The 18,076-nt window shown below is 44.4% G+C and overlaps 1 protein-coding gene across 1 annotated transcript in view; it reads left to right on the top strand.

Annotated features, from left to right (window-relative positions):
* The window catches only part of zcchc7 (zinc finger, CCHC domain containing 7), a 324,827-nt gene that overhangs the window by 223,923 nt on the left and 82,828 nt on the right, over positions 1-18,076 (top strand). The window lies entirely within an intron of this gene.

The following is an 18,076-nucleotide window of genomic DNA, read 5'->3' as shown; positions in this document are numbered from 1 at the left end:
GCTGGTTACATAGCAAGCTAGCATATGTGTCTGTTACAAATAGATAGAGGTCTGTTCTTTTTGTGATTGAATTCATTTCATTTTTTTGTTAAGAAAAAGGGCACTGTAGTCCTGAGCACGATCTCCATTGTCTTCGAGCAGTTCATTTCATTCAGAATATTTGAGGAGAACTCAATTTCCTTCTGTGATTCTGTAGCCATGTTAGATTACACAACTCGAGTCATACTCCTGCTGTTTTCTGTCCTCACATTTTATCCAAGAATATCTTAAATTGTATGGCCCACATTTGAGTTCATTCTGATTACCATGCTAAAAAGTTAAAGGAAAGACGCAAGAGTCGGTGGAATTATGTATATTCTATGGCTGTGTTAAATTTTAGTGCCAGTGTTCTGAATGTCTCTCTGTCCCCCTGTGGCTGACTGATTTAATTGTTGTAACTGCTAGATTTCGCAAGTGACTAACTAAAGTCCTGGTCATTGATGTCAGGCCTTTGTCAAAAGAGCAATATCCCAAAATGAAGTAAACTCTACAGAAAAGTTGCTTAGCAAAATCATCAGTGTCTTCCATCAAGGCAGTCAAATCTTATTTAAATGACCAGTGATCTCCTACATGTACAGTTCATGCACCATTTGAAGTAATGCTTTTGATTTTTAAATTAAGCATACTTTCTTTAATCACTGTGGTAATTAGATTTTTTTTTATTTCAACTGCGTGCAGAATGGGCACAGACCTCAAAGCAGCATGATCCCCCCCCCCCCCTCCTTTTTTAATTTTAATTTTAGTATAGGTCTTCTCAAAGAATTTCCTGAATATTAACTTGGTTTAATTAGTTCTAATGGTATGAGATTTAAAATAATGAAACCCAATTGTTTGTATTTATCGATTGGCTGACTATGCAGGAAAGCACACCTTTATACCAGAAATCCTAGATCAATAAAACTGATGTAAGGTTTAACTTTCTTTATTTTGACTCTGGGTGGCATGCATGATTAATTGATCCATAAATAAAAAGTGATCCAAGTTTTATTATTTTTATACCTTAATTTGTATCTTTTTTTATTAAAAAAGCCCTCCTCTAATTCCCATTGCTTTGATTTATTTTTGAATTAAGAGTAGTTTGTACAACTTTAATGTGCATGAGGAGACAATATGAATAATGAATTGCATGCTCTTTTAGTTTGCAATAGCGGAGTATGAGCTGTTGATCACATCCTCTACATGTCGTCCTCGATGCCTCAGTGACACGAAACTCAACTGTGTCAGATACATTTGTAAATCCCATCAGCAAAAATAAAGTGTATTCAAATAATATCCGAACAACACATGATGTTTTGAAATTGTTAGATTCTTCTTTGTGAATGGATCTGTTGCAGCAATTTCTGTGATCTGTTTACCCCAGGATATGTCTGCATTCTTACAGCAGCAAGTTAAAAGGCCCTCAAATAAGCCCCAGGACTTACTTAAAAATAGCAATTTAAATGAATAGTGTGTAAATAAAAATAAAATTGAGAGCCTGCAGTATATTAGATAAAAAGGAATGACATGGTTAAGCTGTCATAATAAGAACAATCCCCCTACAGGACATGTTTACATTAGTGTCGCTTTCTAAAAAGGCAGTGTCTGAATTAACATTCTGAGGACTCGCACAGCTCCTGATAAATCTGTTTTTCTATCAGATTTTCTGTAATTGTATCTTCTGGAAAAAAAATTGAATTGTTTAGTAGAATTCAGAATTCCAGATCACATGAACAGGCACTGGAAAAAAATAAAAAGTACTGATTTTTGGATATGGTGCAAAAATGTCACTGACTTTCAGTGGGCTCCATTATTTTGTTATTTTTTTTCTTTGTTCAAACACTGGGATACAACTTATATTTGAATGTTCCAAATGAATATTTTACTCTCTAAACTACATTAAAATGAATGAAAATATTTGAATACATATTTTCCTTTACACAATTCATTAACAATTAATGTTAAATACTACAAGTGTATGTTTTCTGTGTGCAATGTGAAACAGCGTGACTCTGATTCTCTACCTTTCTTTAAGTTAAGCATTCAGCCAGAAAAATCGTTCAGCTGTTTATTTTGAAACATCACTGTGGTACCAGTAATTAGACAATAATATGCATTAACATTGCTTATATGTTCATGAGCTATGTTCTGATTTGCACCAAACATGCAATATATAGTTGTAATTCAATGCAGTTAAAGGCTGTACACTGTTCAGATTTTTAAGAGTACTGTGACTCTCCTGCTGCCTTAACTCTAGCCAATTATTACAAAGCAACTGAAAACAAATACAATTAAAACTTCTATAAAAGTTAAAATGGATATAAAGTATATGCAGGTTTGATATGCAGTGTAGAGCCATATTTTAACTTGTGTGGCAGAGTATTCTGTGCAGCATTATGGTTTGCATGAGAAACACACTTCATTGAACTCTGGTAATGGAATATCTTCACTATAACAGGAATCCTCATGATCATTTACTGCAACATTCTATAGCAGTTGTTAATTCCTGCCTATCAAGTTAGATTATCCAGTTTACACCAATATGTCTTGTCCACATAAACACAATACTGCGATGTTCAGGCAAAATACAATAAAATTGCAGCAGAAGCATCTTGCCCCTCTAATATACATAATACAGACTTTCACCTGCTGAGATTCAGTCACATCAGGATAAAACCAGGCAAATATATTATACAGATTTTATATGCTGGTATGTATGTGGACAGAAATGATTTGCTGCCTCAGAGAGCTGTGGAAGCTGGACATTGAATAAATTTAAGACAAAAATAGGCTGTTTCTTAAACGAAAAGGAAATAAGGGGTTACGGGAAGCAGGCAGGGAAGTGGACCAGAGTCCATGACCGGATCAGCCATGATCGTATTAAATGGCGGAGCAGGCTCGAGGGGCCGTATGGCCTACTCCTGCTCCTATTTCTTATGTTCTTATGATACAGCAATGTGAATGCTTAAGCACATAGGAATGGGAGTAGGCCGTTCAGCCACTCAAGCCTGTTCTGCCTTTCAATTAGATCAGCGGAGAAAAGAGAGATTATGAGAATAGATTGGCAATTAATATAAAAAGGAATCCGAAAGTCTTCTGTCGGCACATAAATAGTAAATGGGTAGTAAGAGGAGGGGTGGGGCCATTTAGGGACCAAAAAAGAGACCTACGCATGGAGGCAGAGGGCATGGCTGAGGTACTAAATGAGTACTTTACATCTGTCTTCACCAAGGAAGAAGATACTGCCAAAGTCATAGTGAAAAAGGAGGTAGTTGAGAAAGGAGTTGCCTAGCCCAGCAGTCTGTGCGAGCACCATTGGAGCAGGCCGGGGAGCGGAAGGAGCAGCGTGGCGGCCTAGCCCAACAGTCTGTGCGGCCCCCGGCTTGCGAGCACCATTGGAGCAGGCCGGGGAGTGGAAGGAGCAGCGTGGCGGCCTAGCCCAACAGTCTGTGCGGCCCCCGGCTTGCGAGCACCATTGGAGCAGGCCGGGGAGTGGAAGGAGCAGGAGAGCAACAGCAGTGAAGAGTGACGTCACCAAGATCCAGGTCGGTGAGTGGAGCGTGGGCAGGTACAGCAGGAGCGGAGAGGTAAGGGCGAAGGAGGGGCGAGAGATTGTAGAGGGACGTGATCGGGGCCCAGGAGAGACGTGAGTTCGGGACCTAGAAGGGGCGAGGGTCCAGCCCACACTGCGATATGTGTGCACACTAGGTCCGTGCAGCAGAGCTGGTCTCCAATCGTCCTGGTTAATCCTTGCTACTGGACCAAGACCTAGCTCTGTCAAACCCATGTGGTGGCTGGTGTGCAACGGTCACCACACGTTAAAAAAAAATCCAAGCACAGGCATCTTCCACCCTTCAAGATTTAGTTCGGAGCTGGAATTTTTAGGTCCATCATTGAAACACCTGTGAACTTTTTGACGTGGAAGCAAGTCATCCTCGATTCGAGGGACTGTCTATGATGATGAGTTGAGGTACAGGATGGGATATAATTTGATAGAGGAGGTACTAGAAAGATTAGCTGTACTTAAAGTTGATAAGTCACCAGGATCGGATGGTATGCATCCTAGGATGCTGAGGGAAGTAAAGATGGAAATTGTGGAGGTACTGGCCATAATCTTCCAATCCTCCTTGGATACGGGGGTGGTGCTAGAGGACTAGAGAATTGCAAATGTTACACCCTTGTTCAAAAAAAGGTGAAAGGATAAAACCAGCAACTACAAGTCAGTCAGTTTAACCTTGGTATTGGGAAAGCTTTTATAAAAGATAATCCGGGACAAAATTAACAGTCACTTGGACAAGTGTGGTTTAATTAAGGAAAGCCAGCACAGATTTGTTAAAGACAAATCGTATTTAACTAACTTGATTGAGTTTTTTGATGAGGTAACAGCGAGGGTTGATGAGGGCAGTGTGGTTGTTGGGGTGTACATGAACTTCCAAAATGTGTTTGATAAAGTGCCAGATAATGGGATTTCCAGCAAAGTTGAAGCCCATGGAATAAAAGGGACAGTGACAGCATGGGTACGAAATTGGCTAAGTGACAGTAAACAGAGAGTAGTGGTGAACAGTTGTTTATTGGATTGGAGCAAGGTATACATTGGTGATCCCGAGCGATCGGTACTAGGACCACTGCTTTTCTTGAAATATATTAATGACTTGGACTTGGGTGTACATAAGAAATAGGAGCAGGAGTAGACCATTTGGCTCCTCGAGCCTGCTCCGCCATTCAAAAGATCATGGCTGATCTAATCTTGGCCTCAACTCCACTTCCCTCTCCCCGTAACCAAAACCATTCAAAAATCTGTCTATCTCCAACTTAAATATATTCAATGACGCAGCCTCTACAGTTCTCTGGGGTAGAGAATTCTAAAGATCCACGACCCTCTGAGAGAAGAAATTCCTCCTCATTTCCATTTTAAATGGGCGACCCCTTATTCTGAAACTATGCCCCCTAGTTCTAGATTCCCCCATGAGGGGGAACATCCTCTCTGCATCTACCCTGTCAAGCTCGCTCAGTATCTTATACGTTTCAATAAGAATACCTCTCATTCTTCTAAACTCCAATGAGTATAGGCCCAACCAGCTCAACCTTTCTTTATAAGACATCCCCTTCATCTCAGGAATCAACCTCGTGAACCTTCTCTAAACAGCCTCCAACACAAGTATATCCCTCCTTAAATAAGAAGACCAAAACTATACAAAATATTCCAGGTGTGGTCACACCAACGCCCTGTACAGTTGTAGCAGGACTTCCCTATTTTTATACTCCATCCCCCTTGTAATAAAGGCCAACATTACATTTGCCTTCCTAATTACTTGCTGTACCTGCATGCTAACTTTTGTGTTTCATGTACAAGGACCCCAGATCCCTCTGTACCACAGCATTTTGTAATCTCTATTTAAATAATGTTCTTTTTTATTTTTCCTACCAAAGTGGATAACCTCACATTTTCACACATTATACTCCTATCTGCCAAATTTTTGCCCACTCACTTAACCAATCTATATCACTTTGCAGATTCTTTGTATCCGCCTCACAACTTGCTTTCCCTCCTATCTTTGTATCGTCAGCAAATTTGGCTACAATACACTTCATCCAAGTCATTAATATAAATTGTAAATAGTTGAGGCTCCAGCATGAGTGGCATTCCACTAGTTACAGTTTGCCAATCTGAAAATGACCCATTTATCCCGACTCTCTGTTTTCTGTTCGTTAGCCAATCATCTATCCATGCTAATATGTTACCCCCAACCCTGTGAGCTCTTATCTTGTGCAGTAACCTTTTATGTGGCACCTTATTGAATGCCTTCTGGAAATTAAAATACACGACATTTACTGGTTCTCCTTTATCCACCCTGCTCGTTACATCCTCAAAGACCTCCAGCAAATTTGTTAAACATGATTTCCCTTTCATAAAACCATGCTGACTCTGCTTGACTATTATGATTTTCCAAATGTCCTGCTACTTCTTCCTTAATAATGAACTCCAGCATTTTCCCAATGACAGACGTTAGGGTAACTAGTCTATAGTTTCCTGCTTTCTGTCTCCCTCCTTTCTTAAATAGGGGCGATACATTTGCAGTTTTCCAATCCGCTGGGACTTCTCCAGAATCCAGGGAATTTTGGTAGATTACAACCAATACATCCACTATCTCTGTAGCCATTTATTTTAAGACCCTAGAATGCAGGCCATCAGGTCGAGGGGCCTTGTCCACCTTTAGTCCCATTAGTTTGCCTATTACTTTTTCTCTAGTGATCGTGATTGTTTCAAGTTCGCCCCTCCCAATAGCCCTTGATTATCCACGATTGGGATGCTTTTAGTGTCTTCTACCGTGAAGACCGAAACAAAATATTTGTTCAAAGTCTCTGCCATTTCCCTGTTTTCCATTAATAATTCCCCAGTCTCATCCTCTAAGGTACCAACATTTACTTTAGCTACTCTCTTCCTTTTTTATATACCTGTAGAAGCTCTTACTGTCTGTTTTTATATTTCTTGCTAGTTTACTCTCATAAGCTATCTTCTCTCGCTTTTATTTTTTTTAGTCGTCCTTTGCTGGTTTCTAAAAATTTCCCAATCTACTGGCCTTCCACTATTCTTTGCAACATTATATGCCTTTGTTTTCAATTTGATACCATCCTTTACTTCCTTACAGGGCACAATTTCAAAATTTGCAGACGACACTAAACTTGGAAGTATAGTGATAGACTTCAAGAGGAGATAGACAGCTGGTGGAATGGGCGGACATAGAAACATAGAAAATAGGTGCAGGAGTAGGCCATCCGGCCCTTCGAGCCTGCACCACCATTCAATAAGATCATGGCTGATCATTCCTTCAGTTCCTGCTTTCTCTCCATATCCCTTGATCCCTTTAGCCACAAGGGCCATATCTAACTCCCTCTTGAATATATCCAATGAACTGGCATCAATAACTCTCTGCGGTAGGGAATTCCATAGGTTAACAACTCTCTGAATGAAGAAGTTCCTCCTCATCTCAGTCCTAAATGGCTTACCCCTTATCCTAAGACTATGTCCCCTGGTTCTGGACTTCCCCAACATCGGGAACATTCTTCCTGCATCTAAGCTGTCCAGTCCCATCAGAATTTTATATGTTTCTATGAGATCCCCTCTCATCCTTCTAAACTCCAGTGAATACAGGCCCAGTTGATCCAGTCTCTCCTCATATGTCAGTCCTGCCATCCCAGGAATCAGTCTGGTGAACCTCCGCTGCACTCCCTCAATAGCAAGAACGTCCTTCCTCAGATTCGGGGACTAAAACTGAACACAATATTCCAGGTGGGGCCTCAGCAAGGCCCTGTACAACTGCAGTAAGACTTCCCTGCTTCTATACTCAAATCCCCTTGCTATGAAGGCCAACATACCATTTGCCGCCTTCACCGCCTGCTGTACCTGCATGCCAACCTTCAGTGACTGATGTACCATGACACCCAGGTCTCGCTGCACCTCCCCTTTTCCTAATCTGCCGCCATTCAGATAATATTCTGCCTTCGTGTTTTTGCCCCCAAAGTGGATAACCTCACATTTATCCAATTTATACTGCATCTGCCATGTACTTGCCCACTCGCCTAACCTGTCCAAAGCACCCTGCAGCCGTGGCAGATGAAATTTAACACAGAAAAATGTGAAGTGATACATTTTGGTTGGAAGAATGAGGAGAAGAAATATAAACTAAATGGTACAATTCTAAAGGGGGTGCATTAATAGAAACCTGGGAGTGCCTTATGATGATAGATTGAGTAGACTGGGTCTTTACTCGTTGGAGTTCAGAAGAAAGAGGGGTGATCTTATAGAAACATTTAAAATAATGAAAGGGATAGACAAGATAGAGGCGGAGAGGTTGTTTCCACTGGTCGGGGAGACTAGAACTAGGGGGCACAGCCTCAAAATACGGGGGAGCCAATTAAAAACCGAGTTGAGAAGGAATCTCTTCTCCCAGAGGGTTGTGAATCTGTGGAATTCTCTGCCCAAGGAAGCAGTTGAGGCTAGCTCATTGAATGTATTCAAGTCACAGATAGATAGATTTTTAACCAGTAAGGGAATTGAGGGTTATGGGGAGCGGGCGGGTAAGTGGAGCTGAGTCCACGGCCAGATCAGCCATGATCTTATTGAATGGCGGAGCAGGCTCGAGGGGCTAGATGGCCTACTCCTGTTCCTAATTCTTATGAGTATATGTGCACAAATCGTTGAAGGTGGCAAGGCAGGTTGAGAAGCGGCTAAAAATGCATATGGGATCCTGGACTTCATCACCTAGAGGCGTAGAGTATAAAAGCAAGGAAGGTATGATGAATTTCTATAAAACACTGGTTCGACTTCAACTGGAGTATTGTGTCCAATTCTGGGCAATGTACTTTCGGAAGGATGTGAAGGCTTTAGAGAGGCTGGAGGAAAGATTTATGAGAATAATTGCAGGGATGAGGACTTCAGTTACTTGCATAAACTGGAGAAGCTGGGGTTGTTCTCCTTAGAACAGAGAAGGTTGAGAGGAGATTTGAAGGAGGTGTTCAAAATCATGAGAGGTCTAGACAGAGTAGCTAGAGAGAAACTGTTCTCATTGGTGGAAGGGTCGAGAACCAGAGGACATAGATTTAAGGTGGTTGGCAAAAGAACCAAAAGCAACATGAGGAAAAACATTTTTACGCAACAAGTGGTTAGGATCCGGAATGCACTGCCTGAAAGGGTGGTGGAGGCAGATTCAATCATGGCTTTCAAAAGGGAATTGGATAAGCACCTGAAGGAAACAAATGTGCAAGGCCTCGGGCAAAGGACGGGGGAGTGAGACTAGCTGAAGTGCTCTTGCAGAGAGCTGGCATGGGCTCGACAGGTCGAATGGCCTCCTTCTGTGCTGTAACCATTCTTTGATTCTATCATGGCTGATCTGTGCCTCAACTCTATTTAGCTGCCTTTGCTCCATACCCGTTGATACCCTTACCCAACAAAATCTAGCGATTTCAGTCTTGAATATTTCAACAGCATCCACAGCCGTTTGGGGGAGAGCTCCCCAGACTTCCATTACCCTTTGTATGTAAAACGGCTTTCTGATTTCACTGCTAACTGGCCTAGCTTTGATTCTAAGACTATGCCCTGTTTTCTGCATTCCCTCAGAGGAAATAGTTTATCTGCATCTATCCTCCCAACTCCTTTTATCATTTTAAACACCTCAATTAGATCACCCCAACACCTTCTAAACTCAAGGGAATACAAGCCATGTTTATGCAACCTGTCCTCATAATTTAACCCTTGAAGCCCTGGTAAAATTCTGGTGAATTTGCACTGTACGACATCCAAGACCAAAAAAGCTTTTCTGAGCTTCGGTGCCCAAAACTGAATGTAGTGCTCCAGATGGGATATGACCAAGACGCTGTACAACTAAAGCATTACTTCCTCACTTTTGAATTCCAATCCTCTTAAGTATACTATAAATGGCACGATTTTAAACAGTGCAGATGAGCAGAGCGACCTTGGTGTCCATATACACTAATCCTTAAAGGTGGATAAGGTGGTTAACAAATCATATGGGTTGTGTGGGTTTATAAATAGAGGAATAGAATATAAAAGCAAAGAGATCATGCTAGAATGTTATAGAAACATAGAAAATAGATGCAGGAGTAGGCCATTTGGCCCTTCGAGCCTGCACCGCCATTCAATGAGTTCATGGCTGAACATGCAACCTCAGTACCCCATTCCTGCTTTCTCGCCATACCCCTTGATCCCCCTAGTAGTAAGGACTACATCTAACTCCTTTTTGAATATATTTAGTGAATTGGCCTCAACAACTTTCTGTGGTAGAGAATTCCACAGGTTCACCACTCTCTGGGTGAAGAAGTTTCTCCTCATCTCGGTCCTAAATGGCTTACCCCTTATCCTTAGACTGTGACCCCTGGTTCTGGACTTCCCCAACATTGGGAACATTCTTCCTGCATCTAACCTGTCTAAACCCGTCAGAATTTTAAACGTTTCTATGAGATCCCCTCTCATTTTTCTGAACTCCAGTGAATACAAGCCCAGTTGATCCAGTCTTTCTTGATAGGTCAGTCCCGCCATCCCGGGAATCAGTCTGGTGAACCTTCGCTGCACTCCCTCAATAGCAAGAATGTCCTTCCTCAAGTTAGGAGACCAAAACTGTACACAATACTCCAGGTGTGGCCTCACCAAGGCCCTGTACAACTGTAGCAACACCTCCCTGCCCTTGTACTCAAATCCCCTCGCTATGAAGGCCAACATGCCATTTGCTTTCTTAACCGCCTGCTGTACCTGCATGAAAACCTTCAATGACTGATGTACCATGACACCCAGGTCTTGTTGCACCTCCCCTTTTCCTAATCTGTCACCATTCAGATAATAGTCTGTCTCTCTGTTTTTACCACCAAAGTGGATAACCTCACATTTATCCACATTATACTTCATTTGCCCACTCACCTAACCTATCCAAGTCACTCTGCAGCCTCATAGCATCCTCCTCGCAGCTCACACTGCCACCCAACTTAGTGTCATCCGCAAATTTGGAGATACTACATTTAATCCCCTCGTCTAAATCATTAATGTACAATGTAAACAGCTGGGGCCCCAGCACAGAACCTTGCGGTACCCCACTAGTCACTGCCTGCCATTCTGAAAAGTCCCCATTTACTCCTACTCTTTGCTTCCTGTCTGACAACCAGTTCTCAATCCATGTCAGCACACTACCCCCAATGCCATGTGCTTTAACTTTGCACATTAATCTCTTGTGTGGGACCTTGTCGAAAGCCTTCTGAAAGTCCAAATATACCACATCTACTGGAAACATCCTCAAAAAATTCCAGACGATTTGTCAAGCATGATTTCCCTTTCACAAATTCATGCTGACTTGGACCTATCATGTCACCTCTTTCCAAATGTGCTGCTATGATATCCTTAATAATTGATTCCATCATTTTACCCACTACTGATGTCAGGCTGACCGGTCTATAATTCCCTGTTTTCTCTCTCCCTCCTTTTTTAAAAAGTGGGGTTACATTGGCTACCCTCCACTCGATAGAAACTGATCCAGAGTCTATGGAATGTTGGAAAATGACTGTCAATGCATCCGCTATTTCCAAGGCCACCTCCTTAAGTACTCTGGGATGCAGTCCATCAGGCCCTGGGGATTTATCAGCCTTTAATCCATCAATTTCCCCAACACAATTTCCCGACTAATAAGGATTTCCCTCAGTTCCTCCTTCTTACTAGACCCTCTGACCCCTTTTATATCCGGAAGGTTGTTTGTGTCCTCCTTAGTGAATATCGAACCAAAGTACTTGTTCAATTGGTCTGCCATTTCTTTGTTCCCCATTATGACTTCCCCTGATTCTGACTGCAGGGGACCTACAGTTTGTCTTTACTAACCTTTTTCTCTCTACATATCTATAAATCACTGGTTAAGCCTCAGCAGGAGTATTGTGGACAATCTTGGGCACCACATTTCAGAAAAGATGCCAAGGCCTTAGAAAGGATACAGAGGAGGTTTACCAGGATATTACCAAGGATGAGGGATTTCAGTTATGAGGAGAGGTCGAAAGTGAAGATTGTTCTCCTTGGAACAGAGAAGGTGACCTAATAGAGATTTTCAAGATAAGTTTTGATAGAGTCCATCATCATCATCATAGGCAGTCCCTCGGAATCGAGGAAGACTGGCTTCCACTCTTAGCATGAGTTCTTAGGTGGCTGTACAGTCTCTGTCACAGGTGGGACAGACAGTGGTTGAAGGAAAGGGTGGGCGGGAAGTCTGGTTTGCAGCACACTCCTTCTGCTGCCTATGCTTGATTTCTGCATGCTCTCGGCGACGAGACTCGAGGTGCTCAACGCCCTCCCAGCTGCACTTCCTCCACTTAGGGTGGTCTTTGGCCAAGGACTCCCAGGTGTCAGTGGGGATGTCGCACTTTTTCTGGGAGGCTTTGAGGGTGTCCTTGTAACGTTTCCTCTGCCTGGCTTTGGCTCGTTTGCCGTGGACGCGTTCAGAGTAGACCGCTTGCTTTGGGAGTCTCGTGTCTGGCATGCGAACTATGTGGCCTGCCCAGTGAAGCTGATCAAGTGAGGTCAGTGCTTCAATGCTGGGGATGTTGGCCTGTACTAGGACACTAATGTTGGTGCAACTGTCCTCCCAGGGGATTTGTAGCATCGTTGGTGGTATTTCTCCAGTGACTTGAGGTGTCTACTGTACATGGTCCACGTCTCTGAGCTATACAGGAGGGCGGGTATTACTACAGTCCTGTAGACCATGAGCTTGGTTGAAGTTTTGAGGGCCTGGTCTTCAAACACACTTTTCCTCAGGCGGCCGAAGGCTGCTCTGGCACACTGGAGGTGGTGTTGGATCTCGTCGTCAATGCCTGCTCTGGTTGAGAGGAGGCTACCGAGATAAGGGACGTGCTCCACGTTGTCCAGGGCTGCGCTGTGGATCTTGATGTCTGGAAGGCAGTGCTGTGCGGCGAGAGCAGGCTGGTGGAGGACCGTTGTCTTACAGATGTTTAGCGTAAGGCCCATGCTTTTGTATGCCTCAGTAAATACGTCGACTATGTCCTAGAGTTCAGCCTTTATGTGTGCACACTCGCAGGCGTTGCCCGCGTACTGTAGCTCGACGACAGAGGTTGGGGTGGTCTTCGACCTGGCCTGGAGACGGCGAAGTTTGAACAGGTTCCTACTGGTTCTGTAGTTTAGTTCCACTCCAACGGGGAGCTTGTCAACTGTGAGGTGGAGCAATGCAGCGAGGAAAATTGAGAAGAGGGTTGGGGCGATGACGCAGCCCTGCTTGACCCCGGTCCGGACATGGATTGGGTCTATGATGGATCCATTGGTAAGGATCATGGCCTGCATGTCGTCGTGGAGCAGGCTGAGGATGGTGACGTACTTTTGGGGGCATCCGAAAAGGAGGAGGACGCTCCATAGACCCTCGTAGTTGACAGTATCAAAGGCCTTTGTAAGGTCGAAGAAGGCCATGTATAAGGGCTGGTGCTGTTCCCTGCATTTTTCCTGCAACTGTCGCGCTGCAAAAATCATGTCTGTTGTGCCCCGTAGGGGACAAAATCCACACTGCGACTCCGGGAGGACCTCCTCGGCCACAGGGAGAAGACGGTTGAGGAGGACTCTAGCGACGACTTTCCCAGTGGCTGATAGCAGGGAGATTCCTCTGTAGTTCCTCTGTAGATGAGAGAGATGAGGTCATGTATTCGCAATAGCAGTGCCTCTCCACCATACTTAAGTGCCTCAGCAGGGATTCCATCCGCTCCCGTAGCCTTGTTGTTTATTAGCTGTCTTATGGCTTTTTCTACCTTGTGCAGTGTTGGGGTCTCAATGAGGTGGTGGCAGGTAGCATGCTGCGGAATGGAGTCGAGAACATTCAAGCCAAAGACAGAGTCTCGATAGATTATAGAATCATTGAATGGTTAAAGAAAGTCTTGGATTTATATAGCTCCTTTCACAACCACCGGACATCTCAAAGCACTTAACAGCCAATGAAGTACTTTTGGAGTGTAGTCACTGTTGTAATGTTATAGCAGAGAAGGAGGCCATTCGACCCATCCAGCCCATGCCAGCTCTTTATAAGTGAATCTAAGCTAGTCCCACTCCCCCACCCTTTCCCCGTAGCTCTGCAGTAGTTAGAGAAAAATGATTCCCTCTGGTGAATAGGTCAATAACTAGAGGTCATAGATTCAAAATTATTGGCAAACGGTTTAAATGGGAGATGAGACATGTTTTCACTTGGAGAGTTGTCGGGATCTGGAATGCTGTACCTGAAAAGATGGCGGAAGCTGATTTCATAAATAATTTTAAAAGGAAGTTGGACAGGTACTTGAGGATAAGAAACTTAGAGTTACGGCCAAAAAGTGGGGATGTGGGATGAAGCACAACTGCTCTTTCAAAGAACCAGCACAGACATGATGGGCCGAACGGCCTCCTTCCGTTCTGTAAGTTTCTATGAAGATAAAGGCCAACATTCCATTAGACTTTTATCTTACATTTTGAACCTGTGCACTAGCTTTTAGTGATGTGTGTACATGGACACTCAAATCCCTTTGCTCCTTCACACCTCCTAACCTCGCCCTTTAATGAAATATTCCAGTTTGTCTTTCTCAGATCCAAATGGATGACCTCACATTTCCCACGTTGAATTCCGTTGGTCATTGTTTTGTCCACTCATTTAGTCTGACTATGTCCCATTGTAAGTTCCTGCTTCCATCTACACAACTTACTGTGCCTCCTAACTTTGACCGAGATTCTGCTCACCTCAGCGGGTCCAGTGCAACCGGTGTCAGTGGCACATTGTGGTCCCGCTGCTGGCTCCATCCCGCTGCCTTAAATGAACTTACTTCAATGGGGCTTGTTAAGTCCGCCCAGTGCGTTCCCCGGTCCACTTAGATGGAGCGTATCTGGTGACGTCATTGATGATGTATCTTGAGCCGGTTTCCATAAAGGGACCATGAACACCTTACTTTTGAAATTTGTGCTGTCAGTATTCTACAGCATTGAAATGCTGCAAACACTGAGAATCACTGCACAGAGGTGCATGGCTGCACCCAGGTTCTCCCATGACTCGCTCCATGCAGGGAGGTCCTTTTCCCTTCCAATAGGCAGAAGGAGACCTCCCCAGAAGACCAAGACAGCCTAGTTGCCAATTGCAGAGGAGGTCACAAGTAGGGATGTCATCAGGAGAACCTGGGTGCAGTGATGCAAACCTTTTAATGACCTCATTAGATCAAAAAATGCGAGTAAAAAGCCACACTCGCCTTCATCCTGCTGTGCCTCTCATAACATCGCATCACTCTGCTTTCCCTATCCTAGTCCTGCACATCCTTACTCACACCAACTTGCCTTGCACCACCACCTATCCCTCTCTCTATCTACATTGTCACATCCCCATCTCACTAGCCACCCCTCACACTCACCCTCATCCTAGTGCAATCATACTAACTAACAACACACAAGGGTAGACACTAGGATGTTTTATCCAATGTTCCAGTAAAGTTTCTGTTAATGTGCTGTCAAGCATTGAAATCTTTATTTTCAATACTTTGTGTTCTTGGACAGATTTGTGTACACCTTTGGAACTGGCTTAGTGAGTTGCAGTGAATAGTGAGATATAATAGTACCCCAGCAATGATGCTGAGTGTGAAAGGAATTGTAGGGATGCTTTATGGTATTGGTGTGCAGTGATGCCAACTTGATGCATCATGTGACAGCCAGGGTCAAGTGAAGTAAATCTGACCATGGTGAGGCCTTCCCTGGCCTCCCGGGCAGCAATGTGCTCAGGAGCTGCTGTCGTATGTGCTATGCAGCATCAGGTGATTGCGGAAAAGATTGTGTTGGTGCTACTGGTGTGCCTGGTGCTGCTGGTGTTGGGGCTGATCATGGTCAGATTCTGAGGACCAAGCTGAAATAGTATAAACGGTATCCATGCTGATGGAATAGATGGCAGGTGAAGTTGAGATGTCAATGGAGAGAGAGATTGATTCAATGAGGTGACACTGGATGGAGAGTTTGCTTATAGGCTACATAAAGCTCAATCTGTGTTCTAGCAGCTCAAAACTGGCCATCCATGAAGCGCTGTAGGCCATCAGCAGCAGCAGAATTGTATTCCACCACAATCTGTAACCTCATGGCCCAGCAAATCCCTCACCCTACCATTGCCATCAAGCCAGGGAACCAACCCTGATTTAATAAGGAGTGCAGAAGAGCATGCCAGGAGCAGCACCAGGCATAGCTAAAAATGAGGTATCAACATAGGACTACTGCCTGCTAAACAGCAGGAGCAGCATGCTATAGACAGAACTAAGCGATCCCACAATCAACGGATCAGATTAAAGCTCTGCAGTCCTACCACATCCAGTCGTGAATGGTGGTGGACAATTAAACAACTAACGGGAGGACGATGCTCCATGAATATCCCATCATCATCATCATAGGCAGTCCCTCGAAAGGATGACTTGCTTCCACACCAACAAAGGATGAGTTCACAGGTGTTTCAATGAAGGACCTAATATTCCAGATTCTGAACTACATCCTGAAGGGTGGAAGATGCCTGTGCGTGGGTTTTTTTAACGTGGGGTCACCGTTGCACACGAGCCACCACACGAGCTTGACAGAGCAAGGTCTTGGTCCAGTGGCAAGGATTAACCAGGACAACTGGAGACCTGCTCTGCTGTCTCCCTCAGTACTGCACTGGGCGTGACGGCCTGGAATGTGTGCTCAAGTCTCTGGAGTGAGTCTTGAACCCATGATGTTCTGCCCCACCGTGCCACGACAGACACCTAAAGCAGCTGTTAGAGTCCTCAGTCCTGAACCCTAGCCTTCCCCAGTTTGAGCTTTGCTCCCAAGCTGCATATCCCAAGATGAATATCCACGTCCTTAATGATGGCGGAGCCCAGCATATGAGTGCATTTGCAACCATCTTCACCTCGAAGTGCTGAGTGGATGATCCATATCGGCCTCCTCCTGAGGTCCCCATCATCATAGAAGTCAGTCTTCAGCCAATTCTATTCACACCACATGATATCAACAAACAACTGAGCACACTTGATACAGAAAAGGCTATGGTACCTGACAACATCCTGAAGACTTGTGCTCCAGAGCCAGCCGTACCTCTAGCCAAGCTGTTTTAGTACAGCTACAACACTGGCATCTATCTGATAATGTGGAAAACTGCCCAGGTATGTCCTGTCCACAAAAAAACAGGGCAAATCCAATCCGTCCAATTACCGCCCCATCCGTCTACTCTAAATCATCAGCAAGGTGATGGAAGGTGTCGTTGACAGTGGTAACCAGCACCACTTACTCACCAATAACCTGCTCACCAGTTTGGGTTCCCCCAGGACCACTCTGCCCTAGACCTCATTACAGCCTTGGTCCAAACATGGACAAAAGAGTTGAATTCCAGAGGTGAGGTGAGAATTATTGCCCTTGACATCAAGGGAGCATTTGACAGTGTGGCATCAAGGAGCCCGAGTAAAACTGAAGTCAACGGGAATCGGGGGGAAAACTCTCCACTGGTTGGAGTCATACCTAGTACAATGTAAGGTGGTTGTGGTTGTTCGAGGTCAATCATCCCAGCCCCAGAACATTTCTGCAGGAGTTCCTCAGGGCAATGTCCTAGGCCCAACCATCTTCAGCTGCTTCATCAATGACCTTCCCTCCATCATGAGGTCAGAAGTGAGGATGTTCGCTGATGACTGCACAGTGTTCACTACCATTCGTAACTCCTCAGATAATGGAGCAATCCATGCCCGCATGCAGCAAGACTTGGATGACATTCAGGCTTTGGCTGATAAGTGGCAAGTAACATTCGTGCCTCACAAGTGCCGTGCAATGACTATCTCCAGCAAGTGAGAGTCTAACCACCGTCCCTTGACATTCAACGGCATTACTATCACCAAATCCTCCACCATCAACATCTTGGGGGTCATCATTGATCAGAAACTGGACCAGCTACATAAACACTGTGGCAACAAGAGCAGGTCAGAGGTTGGGTATTCTGCAGTGAGTGTCTCACCACCTGATTCCCCAAAGCCTTTCCACTATGTACAAGGCACAAGTCAGGAGTACGATGGAATACTCACCACTTGCCTGGATGAGTGCAGCTCCAGTAACACTCGAGAGGAAATAGCAGAAGCTCTGACCATTTTCCAGTCCTCTCAGCAGGTATGGTGCCAGAGGACTGAAGGACTGCTAATGTTGTACCTTTGTTTAAAAACAACTTGCCAAGGCTTCTTCGGCAACACCTCCCAAATCTGCGACCTCTACCACCTAGAAGGACAAGGGCAACAGGTGCATGGGAACACCATCACCTGCAAGTTCCCCTCCAAGTTGCACACCATCCTGACTTGGAAATATATTGCCGTTCCTTCATCGTCACTGGGTCAAAATCCTGGAACTCCCTCCCTAACAGCACTGTGGGAGTACCTTCACCGCATGGACTGCAGCGGTTCAAGAAGATGGCTCACCACCACCTTATCAAAGGCAATTAGGGATGGTCAATAAATGCTGGTCTTTGCAAGCGATGCCCACATCCCATGAACAAATTTTTTTAAATGGAGTAAGCAA

This window comes from Pristiophorus japonicus, chromosome 1 (assembly GCF_044704955.1).
Source record: "Pristiophorus japonicus isolate sPriJap1 chromosome 1, sPriJap1.hap1, whole genome shotgun sequence".
Classification (NCBI taxonomy): Eukaryota; Metazoa; Chordata; class Chondrichthyes; family Pristiophoridae; genus Pristiophorus; species Pristiophorus japonicus.
Note: the sequence above shows the minus strand (reverse complement) of the source record. Positions and strands in the feature narration are given on the sequence as shown.